Genomic DNA, 24487 nt, shown 5'->3' with positions numbered 1-24487 from the left:
TCAATCAATCTGAAATCTGAAATCATACCCATTTCCCTATAAATTAAAGATAGAATCAAGGTGAGGAAATAGCAATTTTTGTTTAAATCTTTTGATTACCAAAACGGTGAATTTATGTATTTTCTAATATAAGGCAACTCGCATTTAAAACAACTTTTTAATTCAGTTTCTTGGGGGGGGGGGATGCAATATCTCAGCAACTCATCACCTCATCAACTCATCCACAATGGTTTCGTCTGTCACTGTGGGATGTCAGTAAGTGTAGCCTTCCACAGCCGGTGCATTCGGAGGGTTCTATGACATATGCGCTGGTGAAAATTACTTTGCGGTCAATTACTTTGTGGTCAACTACTTTGCGGTCAATTACCTCCACCAGTCAAATCTGTGACTTCACTTTGTGTTAATTCCATGCTTCAACTCTAGATCACCTTATCTATGAAAGCCAAGTACATTTAATCTAGAGCACTGACCCAAACCCGAAACTTACCCTGACCCGAACCTTACCCTGACCCAAACCCTAACCTTACCCTGACCCTAACCCTAAGTCTAAGCCAAAGTTCTAAACACCAGCACCTACACCTACCCTACACCTTACCCCAACTAAAACTTTTTAAACCTTAGAATAAAAGACAAACAATTGCAGCCCATTCCCATCACCCTATACCTTTGACATAATAATCTGATTGGAGTAAAATAATGTTGCCAGAGAAGATTTCACAACCATTTAGACAGCAGAGATATGGATATTCCTCATATAAAAAGAAACAATCAAAAACTTTGGTCTATAGGGAACTTACCTTTTATGCTGGTCTAGTCCTAACTGAGTATATCCACATAGATCCTAGAATTCCTTGATATTAAGATCCAAGATGGAGCTTCTGAATTAGGTGAGAATGGTGAGAAATATCATTCTTTAAATGTTAACTGAGAAGATGATTGGAAGGTACTACAATATCAACGAATAGCCGCAAAATCAGGCTTACTATAAAAGCTTTTTGTCTTGGGCTCATCAAGAGTTATTCGCAAGAAGGAACAGAAACACAAAATTAGAAACTATCACTGGAAGATAAAGGAAAAAAAGCACAGGTGTTAATAATTGAGTAAACATTCAGGAAATCTAATGAAACGTTAGTTTTTCATGGACATTATAGGTCATGTGTCGCAATGTCTGCATCTAAAGATCATACAGCCATTACAAAAATCATCCAAAGTACAATCAACTGAATAAAATGTACGATCAATTATTCACAAACACATACATGTATATTGCATATTGAGACACAACCAGAGAAATGGATAGAAAAATAATCCATATGGTAAACCAATAGTAAAACTTCTCCATCAACCACAAGATGGGCAGAAATGAAATGAAAATATCCAAACATAATTTCCATAAAAGCAGGTTGGCACCACCACACTCCCAAGTCATGTGATGTTATTGGATTGCAGTCTTTAACCAAAAGATCGTACTGCTAGTACAAGCAACTCTGGTGTCACTAGATGGTGGTGTGGATTGTGAATCCACCGTGTTAAAGAAATAAAATCTTACTGCTGGTACAACAAACTTAATGTCTGCTAGAAGCTGAACGTCTAAGTAATTCTCATGGCTCTGCCTTTGCTAAAAACCAGGGTAAAGATTTCCTAATATTCAAAACAAAATCAAGAGCACAGAACATGTTCATGTTTCAAGGAAAGCACTCAGCATCCATCTTTTCTGATGCTAAATTGCATACAAAACTAAAATTACAAGAGCGAGCTTGCTCACCTAGGACAAGAAACTGCATGTACCGTTGAACAGAGTTCTGCAAAAGCCCTTGTTCAGTCTCCAAGCAGCCTCCGAAACAAAAACCGTCTACATCAAAACAAGTTTCCTTCTCAAGTTCAAACAGAGGCCAACTCCCAGACCCAGTATTGACCTGCGTGACCTCTGACCTTATGTCTGCCGTCGTCGAGGACAGTGGAATCAGCCCTGATTTGGCAACAGACCCCCCCCCCCTTGCTATTCTCCAGTTTCAGACTTTATTGCATCTGCCTGAGCGATCAACAGTATACAATACCAACTGCAGTGTGTATACAAGCCTACATGTAGATGCATTATTGAATTCTTCCCTATTAATTATTAGTATACATGTAGGCCTACATAAACCAAAAAGGCTTTGGTTACCTCCAGCAGTTTTCTGTCATTACAAATCTTCAGAATATCCATGCACAGTCCATGTGCGCATAAAAAGTTGGTGCATCTTTCTACCAAGGTATCTTCTTCCATATCCTACAACATCCATGGGAGTGACCAATTAATCAAGTGTGGTGAACGTATTTGTGTTGTTTTTCACATTTTGAGTTTTTTTAAATTTTGTTTTGCTGTCGTTGTTGGGTGAGAGGGATAACTAGATCAGTATCTAGAACGACATAGCCATAACTAGTGCTCAATGTATCATGTATGAATGTCACCACAAGGTTATCCTTCAAAATGGGGCTAAATGCAATATAAAAATACGACGAGTGTACAAAGTCTATGTGGTAAAACAATTCTCGGTGTTCTAAAATTGGACCATTTCCCCATTGATTCCATATCTGGGCTAAAAATTACCCATTGTTGTCTTAAATTTGAGGTAACATGCTCCATTTACTTTGCATAGATCCTATCAAAGTGACCCACGCGTGTGTGCGTGTGGTATTTGGTTGATCAAGTTTGACCAAGTTTGGTGTGGGTCTACAAATGCTTAATGGATAGCCAGAAGGTAGTTGACTGTACATTGATGAATACAATTCAGAGACCTTCTGGCGCTGAGCCGACAAAACGGCATGCATCCTGGTGATGCGAACAGTGGCTGCAAGACCATTAGGGAACTAGGGTAATTGAGGGTAAATCCCCTAGCCCAAAGCACGAAAGGTACCATTTTTTTTAATAGATTGAACCCTCCCACTCCCCCTCCCCCCCCCCCCCCCCTCCAATCTCCACTTCCAACAGAGCCATTTTGCCTCCTCTATGGTGAAAAATTGAAATACATGTAAATTGGCATGATGGAGGGGGGGTTGAGGGGGTTCCCTTAAACAGAAAAAAGCATGTCCAGTTTTAATAGCCTGACTCACAAGCAAAAGGAAACATGAAACATCATCTTTGGTACTGAAATATAATGGGTACACTTTGAGCCATTTCAGCAATAGCAACTTGCATCTAGGAAATCTTAGCTTCCATATTGAGGATGGAATTAGGCCACCCTGATGTAAAAGAAGATCCAGGATCTGTTTTTTGTAGAACTCAGGCGGCAGGCTAGGTTAGAGAGGTGCGAGCAGAGACCTGGTTCTTGTCAAGATCTGGACGAATTCCCCACTGACTGGTAGCTGTCATAGTTTTGGACATGAACAAGATGGAAGTCCCTCTTTGCCAATAATATGGGCATTTTCACAAACGAGAAGAACAAGGTTGCAGGAATATGTTGCATCAGAGCTCTTACCAGAGTTTACACAGTTGTAAGGCATGCTCTACTACATGAAAATGATAGGCATAATCTTTGCCAAAACATGCACCATTTCACATGAGATGGAAAATGTTCTAGAAATAACTTGTATCAACAGTATTCTTTCTTACAAATTTTATTATTATTATCTATTTGGCGTCACCTGTGCCTAGGAGGCGAAAAGCGAACTGACTCACTGTAGCCCGCGGATCTCTCCTCCCGGTATTACATCCTCCAACAATAATAGCCCTACAGATTAACCCTACACTAAGCATATTCTTAACTTCAAACCTGGACCTTAACACTTTAACTAACCTTAACCCTACACCAAACCAAACACCTCATTTGCAACCCTAAACCTAATCCTTAACATAACCCTAAACCTAAACCTAACCTTGCACCTCTGATGAAGGAAAAAAACAGCTGTAGCTTTTGTACCCTTAGCTAATTTCAGAGCACCCTCATAACCCATTGACTACTGAATTCTAATATCCCCATAGACTTAATACAGGATCTACGGTCCAGTTCCTGTTGGTAATGGATTAACAGTTTTCTTATGTAGACATTATGCGGACATGACCATTGGCAACCTAAAGATGTTTTCCTTATCCTTCGTCCTTTCATTACTTCTTCCGATAAGGACAGTCCATGACATCAAGACTAATTTTGAGTTGTAGCCTCCCCCCCCCCCCAACAAAAAAAGAAGTGAAATACTATCTTCATCTGTCGCAATATTTACAAAGTACAAGAGTTACTTACCATTTGTTTTGACTGGTAGTTCAAAAAAAAGACGGACATTAAAACCGGATTTATTCCACAATAAATTCCATTAGGTTCCAGCTGTTAATCGAGATCTGGAAAGAAAAAAATGGAAGAAAAAAATAAACATTACATACCAATGAGAAATGATTGTCATTACTGCTTACAAAATGGTAGCAGAGTCATTTAACAAATGATTGTTATTGTTGCAATTGCCATTTTTGGATATCATCCATTCTTGAAATGGATTTTGTTCAGTCCTCTTGAAACGGATTCTGTTGGGTCCTTCAAACAATACATTTAGAGATTAAAAAACATATAATAAAGGCTGAAGATTGTCACATTATGTGGTAATCTGATTTATTTGTTTTTTAAAATAAAAAAATCATTCAGTGTCATCTTTTACACTTTCATCTGCAGTGCTCAACAATTGCAGTTCCAATGAACAAGGGTTCCCAAATGTTTCAATGTACAATACAAACAAAATCAAATGAAATTGCTGTTAAATATGAACAAATTAATTTGTATGCCAGCCTGACTGCCACATCTGTACACAAGATACCAACCACAATATCATTCAAACATAAAAATAAAACACTCAATAGCAATCCTTCCAATTAAATGGAACTCTCAAAGCACCATCCGAAGACTTCAAGGACCCTTCCCTTAATCTCTCATCACCCTTCGTTCCCTCAGCCCATCCTTCCCACTGTCCATCCATCTATCCATCCGTACCTCCATCCGTTTATCTCTCTATCCGTCCATTCCTCCATCCGCCCATCCCTCTATCCGTGACTTTGATCCGAACTCTTGTTTTTTCCTGCGAGCCACTTTAGCACTCAGCTGTCCCGCGCATCATGCGCTCTCTATGGCTTCCTTCCTTTAGACATATTTTGCAATGAAGCCGAGGGTCCGCAGAGGAAGGTGCCACTGCGTTCAAAATATCAATTAAAGATCAAATCGGGTACTGGTAATGCGATTATTCCGGGTCCCGTTTCATAAAACTTGTGTTATAAGCTACTGAAATCTTTGATTGGCTGACATTTTTCGTAGATGTTCGGCAATTTGTTATTGATAAGTTTTTATGAAAAAGGGTCCGGAAAGAAACTGTCTGGAAATGGTTGATCATGTAGTACATGTAGACTGCGATTAAAATATCAATTAAAAATCAAATTGAGTACAGGTAATGAGATTATTCTGGGCCCTGTTTCACAAGACTTGTTATCGATAACAAGTGACAATAACTGTTATAAGCTACTGAAATCCTTGCATATGATAGGCTGAGAGTACTTGTGTGGCAGTTGTTAATGATAAAAAAAATTCTAAAAAGGAGTCCAGACGGAGACTGTTTGGGAATGGTTGATCGTGTAGTATAGGGACTATAAATGTGTAATGAGAAGTTTTGAAACGACCAAAATGAAAAGAAATCGACTCCATCTTGCAGATGATGGCATGGACATACAGCGAGCAAGAAAGCTCACTTATTATTTTCCATCTTTACCAGGGGGGGGGCGTTTCACAAAACTTGTCATCAAAGACAAATGACAGTTTTTGTTATAAGCTACTGAAATCCTTGCTTCTGATTGGTTATCAGCAGATTTGTCACTGATTTTTGTCATTTGCCAATGAAAAAAGGCTTTGTGAAACGGTCACCACAGGAAATGAATGACAGAGGGAGAAGAGGGAGCTATCTGAAGTTCTAAAACAAACAAACAAACAAACAAATAAACAAGGAAGAAGACAAGCTAGCAAACAAACCAGATTGGCCCTATGCCAGTTACAATTTCCAGGTCACCACTCTCAACCGAAAGATTATATTTCCAATTTGAACAGAACGGATACTATTGCAATTATATTCTGATTATTTGCAAGAAGACAAATTCATAATCAGCACTGTTTTCAGATTTCAGACATTGTATATACACTTAAATATTCATGTTATTACAAGCTAGGGAAAACTTTCAGCCTTTTAGGGTAGATAAATAGTTGAAGTCAGGAATTTGGTTAGTGAGAGGAATTTGGTTAGTGAGTGGAATTTACCACAGAACATTCAAGAGCATGCATGTGCTAAGCAACCATGTTCTGCAAGAGGAAACGCAAAGAAATAACTTGCCAACAAACAAGTCTGGAACTGAAACTTCCAACAACATGTAGTTCGGGTCAAACAATGTTCTAATGCACAGAATGACTACCCTGGATAAACTGACGCCATTGTGCAAAATGAGAATATACTGTTTAAAATCCTGTCACTAAAAGAGCTTTGGAATTGACATTGAATTGAAATCAGACGAGAATATTGTTTAAAGGTATGTTTCATCTTGGGTATAAATACTGACCCAAAATCAGATGACAACAATGTTTACAGGTATTTTGGTGAGCTTGAAGTGAATGCTGAACTTAGATAACAATGGTGAAATGAATTTTTGAGCTGTGGTACTTATATCGTGCGTAAAACAGACGAGAACAATGCTAAACTTATAGGTGTTTTTTCTAGCTTTAACATAAAATACTGAAACTTCCTGGAAAGAAATTAATAAAGAGTGACCCTGGATTATGAATCAGTTTCGATATCATAAATTATAATTTACATTTTTTTTCTTCATAATTTGTGCTGCTCTGTGGGTGTCTGCTGTGTGTTTTGAAGTTGTAAATTATTTCTACCATTGTCTGGTTGTTATGTATTGATTTGAGTTTTCAATTTTCTACTGTGCTTCCCTTTTCTGGAGGTTCAAATACACTTGGAAGTTGTCTGGTGAGAGCGATCCTTTTGTCTCTATCAGCAGGCTTATTACTCTTTGTGAATGTCTTGTATGAAACATTTGTGAGTTGAAAATATATTTCTGGATCCCAACAATGAATGTAGAGTACACAATGTGGTGGGCCTCACACTTTTTTTTTTCACTGTTAATGAATATTTTCCATTTATCAGAATAGTTCATGCACCTGCGGCTCTCAACAAATTGTCTCATATAACCTGTACCTCTCTTATGCATCAACTGTAAATATTAAGACGTCCTACATTTCATATTACACAATCAAAAAGTCTGCAAATGCTATCAATTTGTAAATTGGGTCATATATATATATAAACCTAATGGGGCTAACACATAACTGCAAACGAGGACGTCCCACATTTGGTATCATACAATCTAAAACTTGGCCAATTTTATTATGGTAAAAATGAAGATGTCCCACATTTTCTATTACCCAATTTATCGCAAAGTGATGAGTTTTATTGAGAAATATTTCATTTCACCATCCCAGGTCAAATTTGAATAATTTGGATCGTTTCAAATCCTCAAAGCTAGTGCTTACTCGTTCTTATTCATGCAATAATCGACCATATCTCCCAAATTTTGCTTCCAGACAGGTTTCTTTCACAATGTATGCCTAATCGCATGTCCAGTACCCAACCTTATCTTTAATCTCATCATCAACGATAAAGCCAATTAAAGAATCGCCCAACTCCGCTTCAAGCAAGCATCAAACATCCAGGGTATATACCATCATTGCAAAGCCAGAAGGGCTGTAAGTCTGTGTAAGACGTCGGAGTTAACGTCGTTCTGGCTCCAAACAGACGATCTACGACGGGTTACCAGACAACCGATTCTCTAGAGGAGTTTATCAATTGCCTCCTCATTTCATCCGACGAAGACGGGACCCAAAACGAGCGCCCCCCTATGATCAAAGGTGATGCTAAAAAAAGACGCCACTCGTCGCCACTGCCAGCATCGGCAGCCGCTACCCACCCAAGCGCACTGGGAGAAATGTTGAGAGGTTGGCTGTGGGGACGGGCCCGAGTGAGGGGAGAGATCACTCCCAGTAATGACATTGTCTGAAGCTAGCAGACAGACTGGGCCGATCGCAGCAGAATAAAGCGAGTGGCCAATTTCAATCTAGGGGCAAACAAACCCTGATTGTTCATGCTCTACTTAAGCTCCTCTCATACTGTGATAGCCTACTTGACAGTCGTTTGTTCTTCATTCCTTCCTATCGTTTTCTTTTGGCTTCTTTTTTCTTTTCTTTCTTTTATGTCACTTATTTCTTAACCCCATTATTTCTTTTCTCCTGCTTTCTTTTCTTTTCTTCATGTCTCTCTACCATCCCACTCTCTGTGTGTGTCTCTGTGTGCCTCTCTCCGTCCGTCTCTCTCTCTCTCTCTCTCTCTCTCTCTCTCTTTCTGTCTCAAGGGATGCCAGTTAGAATTAATCTGAGGGCCTGAAAATCACCTAGAATTAGCTATTTTGTACACGTAAAAAACCTAAACTATGGGCTGAAAATAAATTGCCAGGGCCTGATTTCAGGCTTTTGCCAGAAAAATGGCATCCCTGTGTGTCTCTCTCATCTCTCCCTCCCTCTGCCTCTCTCTCTCTCTCTGCCTCTCCCTCTCTTTCTCCCTCTCTCTCTGCATGTTTCTATCACACAAAATCTGCTTCTTTTTCCCTTTTATTCCTTTATTTGCTCTGTTCTAAGTAGGTAATCAGTCGGAAACAGTTAACTACAAACTTTAGTATCTTTGGAAAGCTTGTGAATAACATTTAAAACACAAATATAAGAAATCAAGATCCTAGAAAGACGTGATTGAATGGTTCTTAAGTATTTTAGTTACATATTATAATTACAAAGCATTCAGAAGACAAAATACAAGAGGAGAATCTTCATGACAAAATTTAGCTCCTTCTTGTTGCATCTGTGAGAAAAAGAATTGGTTTTTCTTTCCACATCACAACGTTCGCTTTTAGTTCTCTTTAAGTTTAATATCAAACATCGCGTTGGTCGATAATCATAGAGGCATGGAGTTTGCTCATGTACCGTCAATTACAACATTTCTGCTTTGGAAACCAAAAGCTCTGTGTACACATCGCTGTCTCGCCTAGAAAAGCAATAACTTATTGAGAGTCTGACAAAGAGAAAAGACATTCATGTACAAGTTACTGGTAGGGGGTATTCCCCACGACTTCTCTTCACCTCAACCGCCCCCCCCCCCCCTCACCCTTTCATATCCCATGCTCAGCATTATAAATTAATCAATTGATTTAATTAGAGTCAGTTATTTACCTCTGTGACATATAGCCTGGAAAGAAGAGCCAGACACATTTACATACATGTACTGTATGTTCAGTACAGGAAGTCATACAAAAGGGAAGAGCCTGATAAAATCAGGTAAAAGCTTAAAAATAACCCTAAACCCTTGCCCCTATCTTCAGGAATTGCAATGTCCCAGACTTAAAACAATCTTCCCTATATCTTTTTTGTTATTTTGTTATTTTTCATTGCTATGTCAGACCTTTTAGAAAAATGCATAAGGAACCAGTCCCTCTCTCTTTTTCTCACTTGTAACCTAACAGTCATAAGTAAAGAGGTGTGTGTTCACTTACAAAAAAAGTAGCCTTGCTGAACAAGCTGAATCAGCCCCCCCCCCCCCCCCCCGTCATAAGTAAAGAGGTGTGTTCACTTACAAAAAAAAGTAGCCTTGCTGAACAAGCTGAATTAGCCCCCCCCCCCCCCCCCCCCCCCCCCCGTTATAAGTAAAGAGGTGTATGTTCACTTACAAAAAAAAAGTAGCCTTGCTGAACAAGCTGAATTAGCCCCCACAGCGTCCCGTACGTCACGCAGCACATTAATTACATTAAAAATTAATTAAAAAATTGGTCAGAATTAAAACTTTCCACAAATGAACTAGCCCATAATAGCCACAGACTCATACCAAAAGATAGCCATATAAATAATTTCATCTGTTGTTATTTCTTGTTTAAAGTCTCTAAATGTCCCGTACGTCACAATCCAAATAGCTTGGACCTGCCCAGTAAAGAGGTGTGTGTTCACTTACAAAAAAATGTAGCCTTGCTAAACAAGCTGAATTAGCCCCCCCCCCCCCCCCCCCCCCCCCTTGTCTCTTTCTCTTCCTTTCTCTTACTCTCTCGGGTAAACAAGGTAATAAATAATAGAAATAAAACAAATTGACAAATTATATAGCCCCCATCCCCTCTCTCTATTGAACAAAATAATGATAAATGATAACAAATAATCAAAGGAGAATATCTAGAGCGCTATAAAGCAGACATTAGATCAGTGCTATTTCTAGCATAATAACCCCTCCTTTGTTATATAGGTTTAATGTCATGATGCAAACTTTTTCTGTTGACATGAAATGGGGTGAATAAACTGAAAACACTCAGCTGATTAAGGAAAATAGAGCATTAAAGGTGAATCTTTCATTTTAAAGATTAAATATCAGTCCATATTGTAAATGTTGTAAACAGAAACAATCACTCAATAGTAAAATACAGGTACAGTGTATTTCTTTGGGAAAAAGTAGAATGTTAGATCAGTTTAAAATGTTAGATCCTGAAAAGAATCTATAGGGAAATTGGTAACCCTATTTTTATCAGTTTTTTTAGGGGGTTTGGGAGGGAAGGGGAGTGGTGTGGGAGGATGTGGGAGGATGGGGAGGGGATGTATGGAAGTGGGGGTGTGGGGGTGTGGGAGGGAGGGGGAGGGGTATTCTCCATGGGTTATTTTCAATTTATAAACAAAATATTTATGTTTATTTGGAGGAGGTCTGCAGAGGTTAATTTTAGAGGGCCTAGGGGGTAAAATTGCCCTCAGCCCTCATTTATTTTGAGTAAGATCTTGGATTTCAAACTTACTAATAGCAAAAACACAGAAAGGCACACATGGGACAATGCATTGTTAGGTAGTCTCTATACAAGGTTTATCCAGTCGCTATATCCATTTTGTCCTTTTTCTTTATTGCAGCCATTTTGTAATTTTTATTGAAACATTAAGCTAACATATTTAAAAAGGCCTTCTTCTGGTTTGCATCAGATTGTACATCCCAAAATTTCACTGAGGAAACTTTATCACAAAATAGGTGCTTAAAAATAAAAACGAAGAGTCTGAAATGGAAAACAACAACAATCTTGAACATAGCGCGATCGATCTCCTAGATTGTGCTGACGGCCTGTAACATGTGACCCTGCGAAGCATTGTTATAAAGCTGGAAGTACCCCTCTCGCGTGCCCCCTCAGACGACATCAAAAACGTTGAAGCTTGTTGTTCAAAGTTTACATGTCTGGCTTTAAAAATACTACAGGGTGCACCAAAACAAAAATGTATGTTTATGACTTTATGAATATGAACTTGGGTTGCAAGTCATACACATTCATTTAGAGATGGAAAAATCAATTTCATTTCTGGGGGGGGGGGGTGAAATAAATTGCAGGAGCTTTGGGGGTGCCTAACTCAGAGACATTTAAAATTTGAGCTATACTTCAATTGAAGCACAGTATCCTATTCAAATTAAATTAAAATAAAACTCAAGATACTGGAAACTGCAAATCAGAATTGCAATTTGGAGGTCTTGAACAAATCCACTTGTTGGTATCTATCTTCACCTTGTATTCAATATCGATTTCTTCTTTACATTATCAAATCATTTTAACTGAATTTTCAAAAGTCAAATGGAATCATATGGGCATCAAATTGTGAATGTAACACCAAATTGCACCATATGGGACTACTGACTTTCCAACCTCTCCTTTTTTACCCCCACCTCGCCTCAATCCTAGCTATATCCAGTGTCGGAATCCCAGACATGATGGTAGCCAGTACAAACACTTATTGCAGGACAGGGTCCAACTTATATCAATTTATTTTGAGCAAACAGAAAAGAGAAGTAAAAACATGACACCTATAATGGTAGTCTTGTAGTTAAGACTCTTTGTGATATATTCAAGCACTTTTGAATTTGTTCTCGCTCCAGTGATGATGCAGTTGTGAAGTTCTATTTCATGATCACTTTTAAAATGGGAACAAAATTTAGAAAATAAAGTACGAAAGCAGAATAATTTTAACAAATCTACACACACTATATATAGTAGTCTCCTTCACCAGACTTTGCTTTCAACAAATTGCAGATCTATTTTTTTAAATACCAAATATGCAGAAAATTGGGGGTCCACAGTATCAAGTGCTGAAAACCCTATCTAACTCCACAAGATTTTGAATTTATTACCTATGCACATTTCTGCATCATTGGTCACTTCTTACAGTTGTACCTATCTTTATTTGTTATGAAAATTCTAATATCTGAAAGAAATTCTGTACAACTTATTATCAAAGTCATTTTGGGGGGGTAATACTTATTATGTAGCCCGTAAGTCAGCCTAAATTCATTATTACAATCAGTCAACGTTACCTCCCACCTAAATTGTTCACAATTACAAACACAGCTGCTATGTCAGGCAACCTCGAAGACAAAGCACGGAGTGAATTGCAGAGAGTAAAGTCAGTCGATTAAAAGGGGCGCAATAAAGCGACCATGATCCACTGGGCGAACGATCGGGAGGGCGACCCCTCGCGCCGAGACATTTTTAGAGACGGGTCCCTTTCCCAGACTGTATAGACAGCAAGCCCCTGCACAGACAGGCCGAGTTCTCGAGGAAGAAAGCATATGAATGCAACATACATTCCAACATGTTCCGGCCGCATGTATGTTCACCACGACCTAAGCGACACGCACACTGCCTTGCCTCATTTGCATATTCCTAGGCTGAGACACACACACACAAGTCAGGCAGGCAGAATCAACTCTAGTCTCTCTCTCCTTAGAGTGGCTGCGCCTGGCTAGCTGGCTGTCTGGCTTCGCTAATGGAAGAACTCCCTTCCTCCACGTTTCGCGATTCTTTTCTTGTTTCTTCATGTTTTTTCCGGGGGACCTACGAGCGGGTGGGTCGCCCCGATGGAGCGTTTGGGCGCCATTTTGAGCACCACGTGGACAAGTTCGCGCCATATTCCACAAAAACGAGTCTTTTTATTTAAAGTAACTGTACATGGAGATTTTTTCCTCACATTTTAAGTTACAAAGCTGGAAATAAGGTACAGAGAATCTTTCAAAGTAGAACAATAAGTAGCGATCCCTACCACTTTGTTTGCTGGGACACAAATTCCTTGATTTACGTTTACGTTTTTTGTTTGTGGTTTGTTAGGAGTGTTGGTAGCATTTTCACACCAGACTTTTAGATTAATAGATTTTTGTTTAATAGATTACCCTTTCTGCTTCTTGAACATTAAAATTTTCTCTTATTTTTCTTTTGGGGGGGGGGGCTACAACACAAAATCAGTTCAAACAAGGAATAATGAATTGTAGTTTCCCCAAAAAGGAAAATGATATATTTTGAAACTGTCCAATGTCCTCTGTAGACCTTAAAATGGATTTTTAAACTTATTTTCCCTTTAAAATATGGCTTTGTACCCGTGAAAATCTTGAAAATGTGCTCTGGTACGGAAGTAAAAAGTAATTAACGTTCAAATGTTACCTTCCGAATGTTGCGTAGGTCCTAGTCTCAGAAGGCATCCACTTTAGAATTTGAATTGTTCCAGCTATTTACAGCACCGACGCATTTAATAATATTTTATTTTTCTCCGTAAGAAAAGTCGAGAAGTAGAGAAACCGTGGCGAAAATCGTAAATCATTGGTACAGGTGCCGATCGCAGCTTGCGTCCCTTCCTCGGTTATTCACGAAACTGCGGCACTCCCAAACTCGCGGGATAAAATCCATTGAAAGAAAAACAGGAACTGTTTTCAAGAAGAAAGTTTGCGGAAATTGAACCGATGACTCTTGACCCACATGAGGTACATATAAAATGACGAACACTTTTTAAATATTTAAAAATAAAAAAGCCAGAATGTCCTTTTTTAGCAGTCAGGGATGAGAATAAAAAGAGGCAGGTCATTGAATTAATGTGCAAATCCATATGTTCCTTTCAAGATACCACAAATAATCTATCTGAAACGTTGGCGTAGGAAATATAGTCCTTACTTTCGCGTAAAAACCGAACACCGCCAACTAGTGCCGAGACATTGGCAACCTTCAGACGGTCTCACGACATTCCGACACATGCGCATTAATGTTAACTTTCGGGAACATTCAGACATGTTAATTTCTGCCCGCCATCTTGGAATGATATATCTGCCACACCTTCTGTGGCAAATGGAGAGCCGACGAACGAAGAAAGAAAAAAAATATTAAATGAAATCACGTACATGAGCACATTGGTGGTTTACCTACAAAAAATAAAAATTGTCGAGTGAACAGACAAGGATATATACAGGCTGCATTTCACAAAGCATGAATTTGGGGGCGCAAAACGAACGAGAGAGCGCAGGCCATGTGTGCGCCGCCGCCGCCGACAAGTCACGAGAGCAAAAACCCGCCATGTCATACTCATAGGGCGTTGTTGCTTTGCGTCATGGCCACTGTCTTGTGTGCGTGAGCGCCATTTTCCTTTTCAACAAAGCTAAGCACACTGTCTGGCTTGCACCCCAGCCGACCCATACACCCTGCTTTATGGCGGGCAACCAGAATGTTCAGACACAAAATTTGCGTTGCCTTAAGTCTCTGAACTTTGTCCTATCACATTCAAGAGAGAGAGAGAGAGGGAAAGGGAGAAAAAAAAAGGCACATCGTATCAGACTAAACTCATTCATGTCACAGTTTGTCCTCACCTACTAGACGCCTTTCACTGTACAAGGCGAACGAGCAAAAAGAAACGTCCTAGACGTGGCCGTGTATAGGTACATGTAGATCCATATAGGTAGGATAGGCAATTCATCACAGGCTGCAGTAGTCCGTGTAATCTAACATTGAATCCTCATGTACAGCACGGCTGTATACTAGCTATGTACGGCTCCCCCATGCTTAGAACGAGAGAGAGAAAAGGGTCGCCCGTACCACTACTCTCCGCTGGCTACACATGTGGCTCACACGGATACAACAGCAAAGAAGTCTGAATGAGCAGTCAACAAGAACATTCACAGAGAATTCATGTTACCTGGCTTGCGATCGTCTCGGCGGCAGCACGCGCCTTCCACCCCCAAAATGGGCGCCAATTTCTACGCCGGGCAAGAAGCAGAAAACAACCGAGTTCCTCTCCGACTGCGTTGTGAAGCACCCATTGAGGAGAGACACGTAGAGAGGATGAAAGAGCGAGAAAGAACGAAAGAATGAGGGGGAAAAAGACTCGGCTAGATTGAGCAGCAACGCTCTGAATGCTAATAGTTGACCTCAGGTCACCAGACGTCTAACTCAAATCCGGGGGTCCACACTCCTAGGCTGAGAGCCGGGTAGCAGCAGAGCGGCATTAACCTGACGGAGTTGTGACCTGAATTTGAATGTTCCATCGAGCGGGGAACATTTTAGGGTGCCTACTCCAAGAGTATAAGACCGTAGTTATCCTCAGTAGCTGTTCAACACAGGTATAGACGGATTACACCAATCCTCTACCACTACAGACACAGTAGTTTATCTCTCTCTCCCTCTTTCTCTTTCTTTCTCTCTCTCTCTCTTTCCCTCTCTCTTTCTCTCTCACTGTATCACACAGGCTATGTGCACATTGTGTATGAACTAGTATTGGAGGGGCCTCTACCTAGCTTGGTGCAAGCATTCATCTACATGTATGTACGCACTGACTGTGCCAACACGATGGAAAATGCAACTGGGGACTTGGGAGCGGAAAAGAGTACATATTGAGCCCGTCTTGCCTGGCTGCATGCGAAAGTGCACTTGGATTTTCTCCCTCTCTTTCTCTCTCTCACACACACACACACACACACACGCGTGCGACACACACCTAGTCAAATAATAGTCTAGCCAATCGTCTATATTCGCTGCCTGCTCGAGACAATGCGTATTTGCAGTTCAATCCAGCCAGGTCCGATGTTCAAGCCGCTCTCTGAACAAAAACAGCCCCACCTCGGAACGCTCGGAATACCATTTAGTCAAGTCTAAAAATGGCAATAAAAAAATCACACAACCCAATAAAATTGTCAAAGCTTTGACAAAAAATCAGTAACAAAATGATGGATTGACGATTCTCAATGGCAATAAAATCAATAAAATGCCCATCATTGCTGGCTATTCAAGTAAGGGGGATGTTTGAACAAGCTGGCACAATATAAAAGGAAGCTATACACAATTAAAAAAACAAATTTAACAATTATTCAGACGTGTGTACGTGTCAAGTCTGAATATATCGTAGAGTGGACATAAGTGGATTCGAGGCTGAAGAGCAAGACTATTTCCACTTGAACTCGACAGTCTGGGCTTAGGTATAGAACACATAGCGGTGAATGTAATGCACATTGACGCGGTAACATGTACAATATGCAGGCCTCTTCAGCACGGAGCATTCCAGCCTTTCAACAATGCACCATGGTAGTCTCTATTCTCAGACCCATTAAGCTAGACACCAGCATTTGTACTGGAAATGCTAGGCTTACATACAGTATAGAGTACCAGGTTAAATGCAGTTTCCCCCATTGAATAAAATCAGTTGTACAGAGTCTGGACTGGTAGACTAGAAGGGGATGTTCACTGTAGTCTACAATCCAGACTCGGCTGACCTCACTTTCCACACAGGGGCGGTCGGTTTGCTCGCATAATCCTTAAAGAAAGGCTAGCTATATAATAAACACACATACACGTACAACAAAATTGGAATAAAGGATGTAAAAATCAGACGAACATTAAAACATTGGCCTAACTTGCAATCATATAAAGATAAAAATAACAAAATGCAAAGAACAAGAAAGCTTCTAAACCAGGGAAGGAGAGAATATTTGACCAAAGACCACTCTTCAAAAATGAATGAGAAAGCGCTAATAAGACAAACTTGTAATCTTAAAGTTGCTCATGCATGGGTTTATAGAGGGCAGCACACAGACGTACGCACAGGAGCGTACCGGTGATACCCGTTGGCTCAGTGTTTGTAGTGATCGCCAAGTTGCCTTCTTCACGAAGGACTATATACCCACGCATGAACATCTTTAACAAAGAATTGGAATTGCCTCTTCTCCCACTGAAAGACATACAATTTATAGTTTTGTGTCCACTTCCAGGATATGTTTTAAAATTGTCAATAATTCATTTATTTCCACACCCATGTAATGTATAATGGCAATACAAAGCCCACACCATTTGTGAGTAGTTGCTTTTTTCAAACAAATTCATGAATGTTACTGCAATTATACATGCATTGGAGAGATAAGAAAACTAATCTATGCAAGCCATTTCATATTAATGTAATGTTCTGTTCAAAGAGAAGCATAACAGTCAATGAAATATTAAGTACTTGAAAAAAAGGCATTTTGAAAGAGAAGATGTCAAGAGAACATTCTGCTTCTAGTTCCAACAAAAAAACCTCCCACATATGCCCACGAGGGACTATACACCCCCAATATCAATAATAAATTCTAAAGACTAGATATTGCGGCACGAATTGGCTTCAACCTTTCAGGCAGGGCTCTTAAATAGGAAACACTGAAACCATTCAAATTTTTTTTCTTTTTTCAAATACATATTAGTTTTCAGACCCTTCTTCCTGCCTGGTGATAATGTACATTTGTAGCTGAAATGTAGATTTAATATTCCCCTATAAATTTGATGGGGGTGGGGGGGGGGGGTCTTCGTAACTCAATAATGAAAGGTATATTTGTTGAATTAAGACCTTTGATGAATACTTTAAGATGTAAGCTTTAGTAGAAGTACAGTACATTATTGTTACTTTCTCAAGAAACACACTGTACATCGGGACAAATCAATTTTTCATCAAATTAAAAAAATTACACAACGTGGAAATGGTATGAATACTTTATCATACATCTTCTACCAAGACAATGACACATAGGATTATTCAATGGGACAAACAGGGCACTTTGTTCTATGAAAAACAAGGCTTACAAACACACAACATAGGCAATACATGTATACATTTATTTTGCCTCATAATTCACAGCAACCAAAGCTATCAAAAGACAATTTTATTCTCAGAATTGGAAATAATTAAAAAGGGGTTCTGTATAAATCTCTATTTATCTTGACTTTCCTTCACTACTTTCTTTTAATTACATTCCTTAATTACAAAAAGTCTTTTCATCAAATGTTGGTTCTTGGCATGTTGCTTTCCAAGAAATTTGTTTCAATACATCATGTGTCTGGATTCTAACATGTACATTAACAACAGAAGCAAGGAGAAAGAAATAGAAAGGTCTGGAAGCTGAGACTAGCGAAGGCCAGACATGATTAGAGGCATTATGCTTGACCTTTAGATAGCCTTGTCCTAGATTTGACACTGACCATCCACTCCACTGGACTGGTCAGTCATAGTCTTGTTTTCCAGACCAATTTGTCAACTTAATGCCTTAATGGGTTTGCAAGGCTAGAGTAAGATGGTGTGAGACAAAGGAAATAAATTTGATTGGTCTTGAAAACTGACCCATCTAAGACATTGGCCACATACTTTTGTTGTAGGTAGTCCATTTTCCAGACCAAGTGTTAATTTGTATGCTCTAAGTTTGCTGTTGGCTTCAAATATATCTGCTAGGACTACTGTATGGTCTCAGTTATGTTTCAGGTTAGGACTAGGTCTACCACTGTTCATTGACCATCTTCCAAGCCTGACTGGTCAGTCACATTCATTTTCCCAGACCAAACTTCTTCTTCTACTCTCAATAAAGCCAAAATGCTGAGATATTTGCTCTTGGCTTCAGAGATATTTGCTAGGACTAGTGTTTGAGTTGCTTTGGGGTTTTAGAGTAGGTTTGGGTCAACAACTATCCACTGACCATCGACTCTAGTGGACTGGTCAGTTAGTCGTTTTCCCAGATCAAAACTCATCTTCTGATCTCAACAAGATCATGATGCTGTTATATTTGCTAGGACTAGTGTTTGAGTTGCTCTTGGGTTTTAGGCTAGGGTTTAGGTCAACCACTGTCCCTGACCATCTTCCAAGTCTGACTGGTCATTTTTTGTCTTACTTTCCAGACCAAGCAGCCATCTTTATGCACTCAACAAGGTGATTAGCTATTACATCAGGCAAACAAATATTTAACAAATCGGGGGGGGGGGGGGGGGGGGGGGGGGGCTACTTTTCAAGCTTGCTTGCATTAAAATTACATTCTTTATTTTGTTTTGCATTGAACTCTATGCAAAGTTTGGGGGGCTCTTTTATGACTTTCTGGGGCTCTTTGGGGCATTTCAGGGACTACTTCGCCCCGAGTCCCTGTTTATTTTTTTCTCCCTGTATTACATCCTACAGGTTCATTTCAATAAAAGTACAGGGCAAGGGCTTACATGTATATATTGAGATTGGGTTTTGGGTTAGGGCTAGGTCAAAATTCTAGGATAAAGTGTTTGGTGGACCAGGAAAGCAATTTGTTTGGCATTGAATCCTGATTCTTCCTCAATATAAAACTTGACACTGAAAAAGTGTGTTATCTCATTGGTCATTTGTAGTCTTAATTACCATGGGTTTAGGGCTTGGGTTGTGATTTCCATTGGGTTTATGGTTAGTGTAGTTCTTAGGTAATTGTTGCCATTTCTTCTTGAACATGTGCTGGAGAACTGTTCTATAATCGGGTATCTCTCTCTCTCTCTCTCTCTCTCTCTCTCTCTCTCAGTCAGTGACCAAGATTTGCAAGCGAGTTCACAGAACATGGACCCCAGCCAATGCTGGGATGCTCGCTGTGTCCCTTTCAATTAACATTGCAAGAAAGCTGATATGACATGCCAATCTGGACGACACTTCTGCTGATTGGACGCAACGTAACATAGGTGACAGTGTAGGTCTAACTCAGTCTGCAATTCGAGGCCCTGTCATTACTCTGCAGGAGTTGTACGCTGTTGATCCAACAATGCTTCAGCGGCAAGTGCTGCAACTATCAAGGATTAGGGTTTGATACAATTAGATTTTAGGATAGGTTCAGGGTAAGGGATTGTTAAATCTAAAGTCAGGATTAGTTATAGAGTTTGGAGTTTTGGAATCCCCTGGAGGCTTGTTCAGAAATGGCCCGGTAACCAACTGCAGGAGAGTGTTGGGTTGCCGGAGTTGTACGCTGCAAGTGCTACAACTATATAGGGTTAGGCTTAGGCTTGCAATTGGGTTTTAGGATAGGTTTAGGGTCAGGGTTAGTCACAGAGTCTGATGCAGGTTTTAAATTTGGAATCCTGTTGAGGCTTGTTCAGAAATGGCCCGATAAACCACTGCAGGTTTTTTTGTGAGGGTAAAGTCTATTTTTACAAAGTCCCTTAATTTTAATGTTAACAGGATTTTTTATTTTCTTTGAAGTTACCAATTACTATAGAAGTTACATGTAAAGCTACATGAATCTTCAGCATTGAAGGAGGCAGAAAACCCCATCAATCCTCCAGTGCCAAAACAACTACACTGGCTCCCAGTGAGACAGACACTTGATCAATAAAATACTAACTACCAAGTTCAAGATCAAGTCACATCAGGCTCTGAGCTACATGTACATGATGGAGTTGATGAAACCTTCAAGACCTGGTCTCCGCTCAGGAAACATACACCAGTTCAGAGAACTGGTCCATGAGATCTTGGGGTGACGGTAATTCTCTGTTGCTGCCCCCACATGCCTGAAACACCCTGCCCTTTCCATGGACTCAAAAAGTCCTGGGGTTTCTGACTGACCTAAAGGTTTATAATTATCATTGCATCATGAGCTAAATCCAGGATTTGTTTTAGAATCTGAGACAAAGTTACCGGATCCCTTTAATTGTTATTTTTGTAAATTTAAACACTTGGTAATTGTTCACGCTTTTACAGTACATTGATTTATAATTCATTGATTGTGCACCAAGGGTGCCTTTTTCAGGCAGATTTGTGCGTCATGTTAGTACAGAATTATTATGATTATCATAAGAAGTAAAATATCCTCGCTGAAAAACTTTAAAATACATAGGCCTGATCAATTACATTTTAACTGAAACATATTTCAAAACCAAAAACAAATCTTTCCAGAGCTTCACTTATTTTCCCTAATCTTTTCCTTTGAAAGAAAGAAATAAAACAAACACAATACTGTCTCTACTACTTGCATTAGGGCCTCTTAAAAAGGGAGCCTACGCATTCTTCTGCAGAAAAAACAATTAATAGAGGCTGGAAGGGGCATACATGTAGCTATTGATGCAGGGAAAGAGACAATACAACAGACAAATGTCAAATAGAGATTAACTATTTTTAGATAATGCCCACTGATAGCAGCAAAAATGTACAACAAAATAACCAGACATTTGGGCTATCTGTCTGAGACTCATGAGATGATTACAGACAAGTATAGTTTTATACATTTTTTACTCAAAATGAGGGAAATTTATGTTCATAACTCAACGAACATGTACTTATACAATGTAAATGTTATTAATATTTTGTGAAATTGTTGACATTTTTGTGTCACAGAGATCTATACATCTGGGGGGGGGGGGTGTTTTACGAGGACTAAGATCGACTTTAAGTTGGACTTTAGTATGGCAGGCTGTTCATGCCACCGTTTACTCTCACCATTCTGACCTTTAGATATATCTTTCCTTCAATAATGAACTATCAAAAAATGTAAATTCTGTAGATTTGACACCATGATTTGCATGTCCCTTGAGAGACCAATGCCAGTACAAAGTGAGAGCAAAAACAAGGTTAAGTCCAACTTAAAGTCGATCTTAGTCTTTGTGAAACACCCCTTAGGTTTCTATGATTGTATGGGCTTGTGTGCATGTTGTCAATTTAATCATTTCAACTTTTCTCCACACATAACGATCTGGATTTAAAGGTTGCATAATGTAATCCTCCCCAGTTAGGACTACCTCAATATCAATCTTGAATGGTTAATTCTTGTTGCCAATTCTTGCTCACGTGTACAGTACTTGCACAAATTCTCTACCCAAGTAGATTGTAATTTACAGACAGATTTCTGGATGAATTTGAAACTGTTAAACAATTCAATTTCCATCAGTCTACTTAATAAAATCTCATTTAAGGCTGCCTATTTGCTATATCATATTGTACATTTTACTTTAAAGCCTATCTGCACTACTTTTAATAGCCAGGAGGGATTATACCTCCCTGCATGGTCACTGGCAATTTGGTTTTCTCATCAAATCAACTCTTAATTAACATAAGAAAAAGATGATCATGGGGGACCGCTTGGGCAATTTTTGCTATATAGAGGGCACAAGTAGCTACAAGTAGTGCAGTCACGCTTTAATACACACGCCTGTTATTCGATCCTCATGCCAAGACGCGATGGCCTTCACATTGAAATTTCAAAATCTTTTGTTCTTTTCATTATATTTACATTACAGGCTAGGCTGTCTGGATATGTTGCCAATTTAATAGCTTTTTTCGCATACACATGCTTCTAAGGATCTTCTTGCCGCATTATGACAGGCATAGACACCTGCACGTGCCAACATGTTAATGATGGCCTTTTGTTCTATTCTGCCCTTGTACTTTATATCTGTCGCTGGTAATTAATTGCCCGTTAATCATCGCTTGGCTACGGTTATAATATTGAAAGAGGAAGACTCTTGACGAGCTAAACACCAGTATTCTGTCTACCATATGCTGCCAAGTTGGTGCTTTTTAAATAGCCTGAGTTGTCTGCGGCTACGCTGGCGTGAAATAAAGCAATTACTGAGATCACCACATTAAACTTACAGTGCACTTGGCGAAGCACGTCTTCAATAATAAGTTTCACTGTGATTTTGGGTCCAGTGTTAAAACAAGGCTGGTATTTGTGTAAAGGAAAGAATCACAAGTTGCTGTACGTTGATGGGAAATATTTTCAAAAAAAGAAAGAAAAAAATTATAAAATGCAATGCACACACAAACACAAGGACAGACACAAAAACAATCAAAACATATACATGTACATAGTATAATGAAATATTATGAGCAATATATACAGTGCCTTGATACAGACTGTTCTATTTGAATAATTTATGTATTGACTCATTAATATTTCATCCAGGCAATTACACCGATAACTACAGTATTCAACTTTCTAAACTAAATGGAATTACTAGCATGCAGGCGCTTTTGGAAACACGTAAACGGAGGACCACAATTACATAAAAAGTTGTTCAATCTTGATGAAGAGAAATGTCTGCTTGCTACATGTGAATGCGGTATGGTGAATTTATTCCGTTATACTTTGATAGCCGAGAGCTTTCAGGCTAATGCTACTGGTTGGCTATACAGGTACAATGTACATGGAATTATACTGACATGTACCCAACCATGTGACATATCACTATTACGTTTAACCATGCGTTATCAATAAATCAAATCCTTCATGATTTGGTCATGCATTTGGCATCACGTGCAAAGATTATTCTATAAGTGCCTCTACATATTGGTATCTACATGTACCATGCTATATAATTTGGAATTTGGATCACTTCTGTTCGAATGCGGAAAAACAAAATGGCGGCCATGTTCGCCATAAGGCGAGACTTGGCAGCCTGGCGGCAAAAAAAGGTTTGCGGGCAAAGATCATTTGGGAGACTGCACAGGGATGATGGATTCACAACAACTACAGCAAATGGCTCGGTTACAAATACTTACTTTATGATCATAAAGGTGGATGCCCTCCAACACAACACTAGCAGCGAGTGGGATCGTAAAGTCAGATTTTATTTGCAGCACATACAAGGAGGGAACAATAGTGCCAAAAATGGCAGCAATCCGGCATCACATCACCCCACATGCTCTCAGATGCCTATTCTTCTCACACATAGCCCCATTCATGTGCCATGCGTCTTTTTTACACCGACTTACCTCATCGCGAACTTTGACCCTTCACGTCCGCGTAGTAAATGGCAGCGGGGCAAGTCATGTGACCTGCAGTTGGGGCCCAGGTTCCCCCTTGTTGCACAGCCCATCAGAGTGCCTGGCTGTGGCCTGCTTCTCTCCCTCCGTCTCGGCCAAGGCACATGGGGTTGTTCTAGTACTCTGGCTGTTCAACGGCCTACGTGCAATGTCCGGATTGCGACGGCATCGACCAGTTCATTTTCTTGAATCACGCCCCTGCCCTGAGCCCCGGCCGCCACCACCACAAACTCCTCATCGGTCCGTAAGCCTCACCCTCCTGCCTTCCTCCGATTCAAACCGCCCTCAGACACTTTTAACGAGGAAATGCAGACACATTAGCACCTAGACACATTGTCCAAAGCCAGACCGCCATTCCAGCTAGTGCATGTACACGTAACAAAGCATGCTGGGATAGCTCTGTATTGATAAGATGGCAGCCGACATGCGCACTGATTTTTTACGAGGTGCTGTCTGCAATTCGGTTTGACTTCTTGTAGATTCTCCACGCGTTTCCTACAGTATGGTGCGTTTCTTACTTTTGGGAGCGGTTCTTTGCCGTTGACGATTCCCCATCCAAGCACCTGTAAATATGGAGGAAA

At 39.8% G+C, this 24487-nt stretch overlaps 1 long non-coding RNA gene across 2 annotated transcripts; it reads right to left on the bottom strand.

Annotated features, from left to right (window-relative positions):
* Positions 1–497: 497 nt before the first annotated feature.
* On the bottom strand, positions 498–24487 carry LOC105446445. 2 transcript variants are annotated; one of them, XR_973752.2, is made up of 3 exons: positions 23856–24487; positions 4221–4315; positions 498–878 (listed from the first exon to the last, which is right to left on the bottom strand). It is a non-coding gene; the product is annotated as an uncharacterized LOC105446445 (long non-coding RNA). The 2 variants fall into 2 exon arrangements; XR_973753.2 differs by lacking the exon at positions 23856–24487 and adding an exon at positions 14731–15529.

Source organism: Strongylocentrotus purpuratus, unplaced genomic scaffold (assembly GCF_000002235.5).
Source record: "Strongylocentrotus purpuratus isolate Spur 01 unplaced genomic scaffold, Spur_5.0 spur5_scaffold_1, whole genome shotgun sequence".
In the NCBI taxonomy this organism is placed as follows: domain Eukaryota; kingdom Metazoa; phylum Echinodermata; class Echinoidea; order Camarodonta; family Strongylocentrotidae; genus Strongylocentrotus; species Strongylocentrotus purpuratus.
Note: the sequence above shows the minus strand (reverse complement) of the source record. Positions and strands in the feature narration are given on the sequence as shown.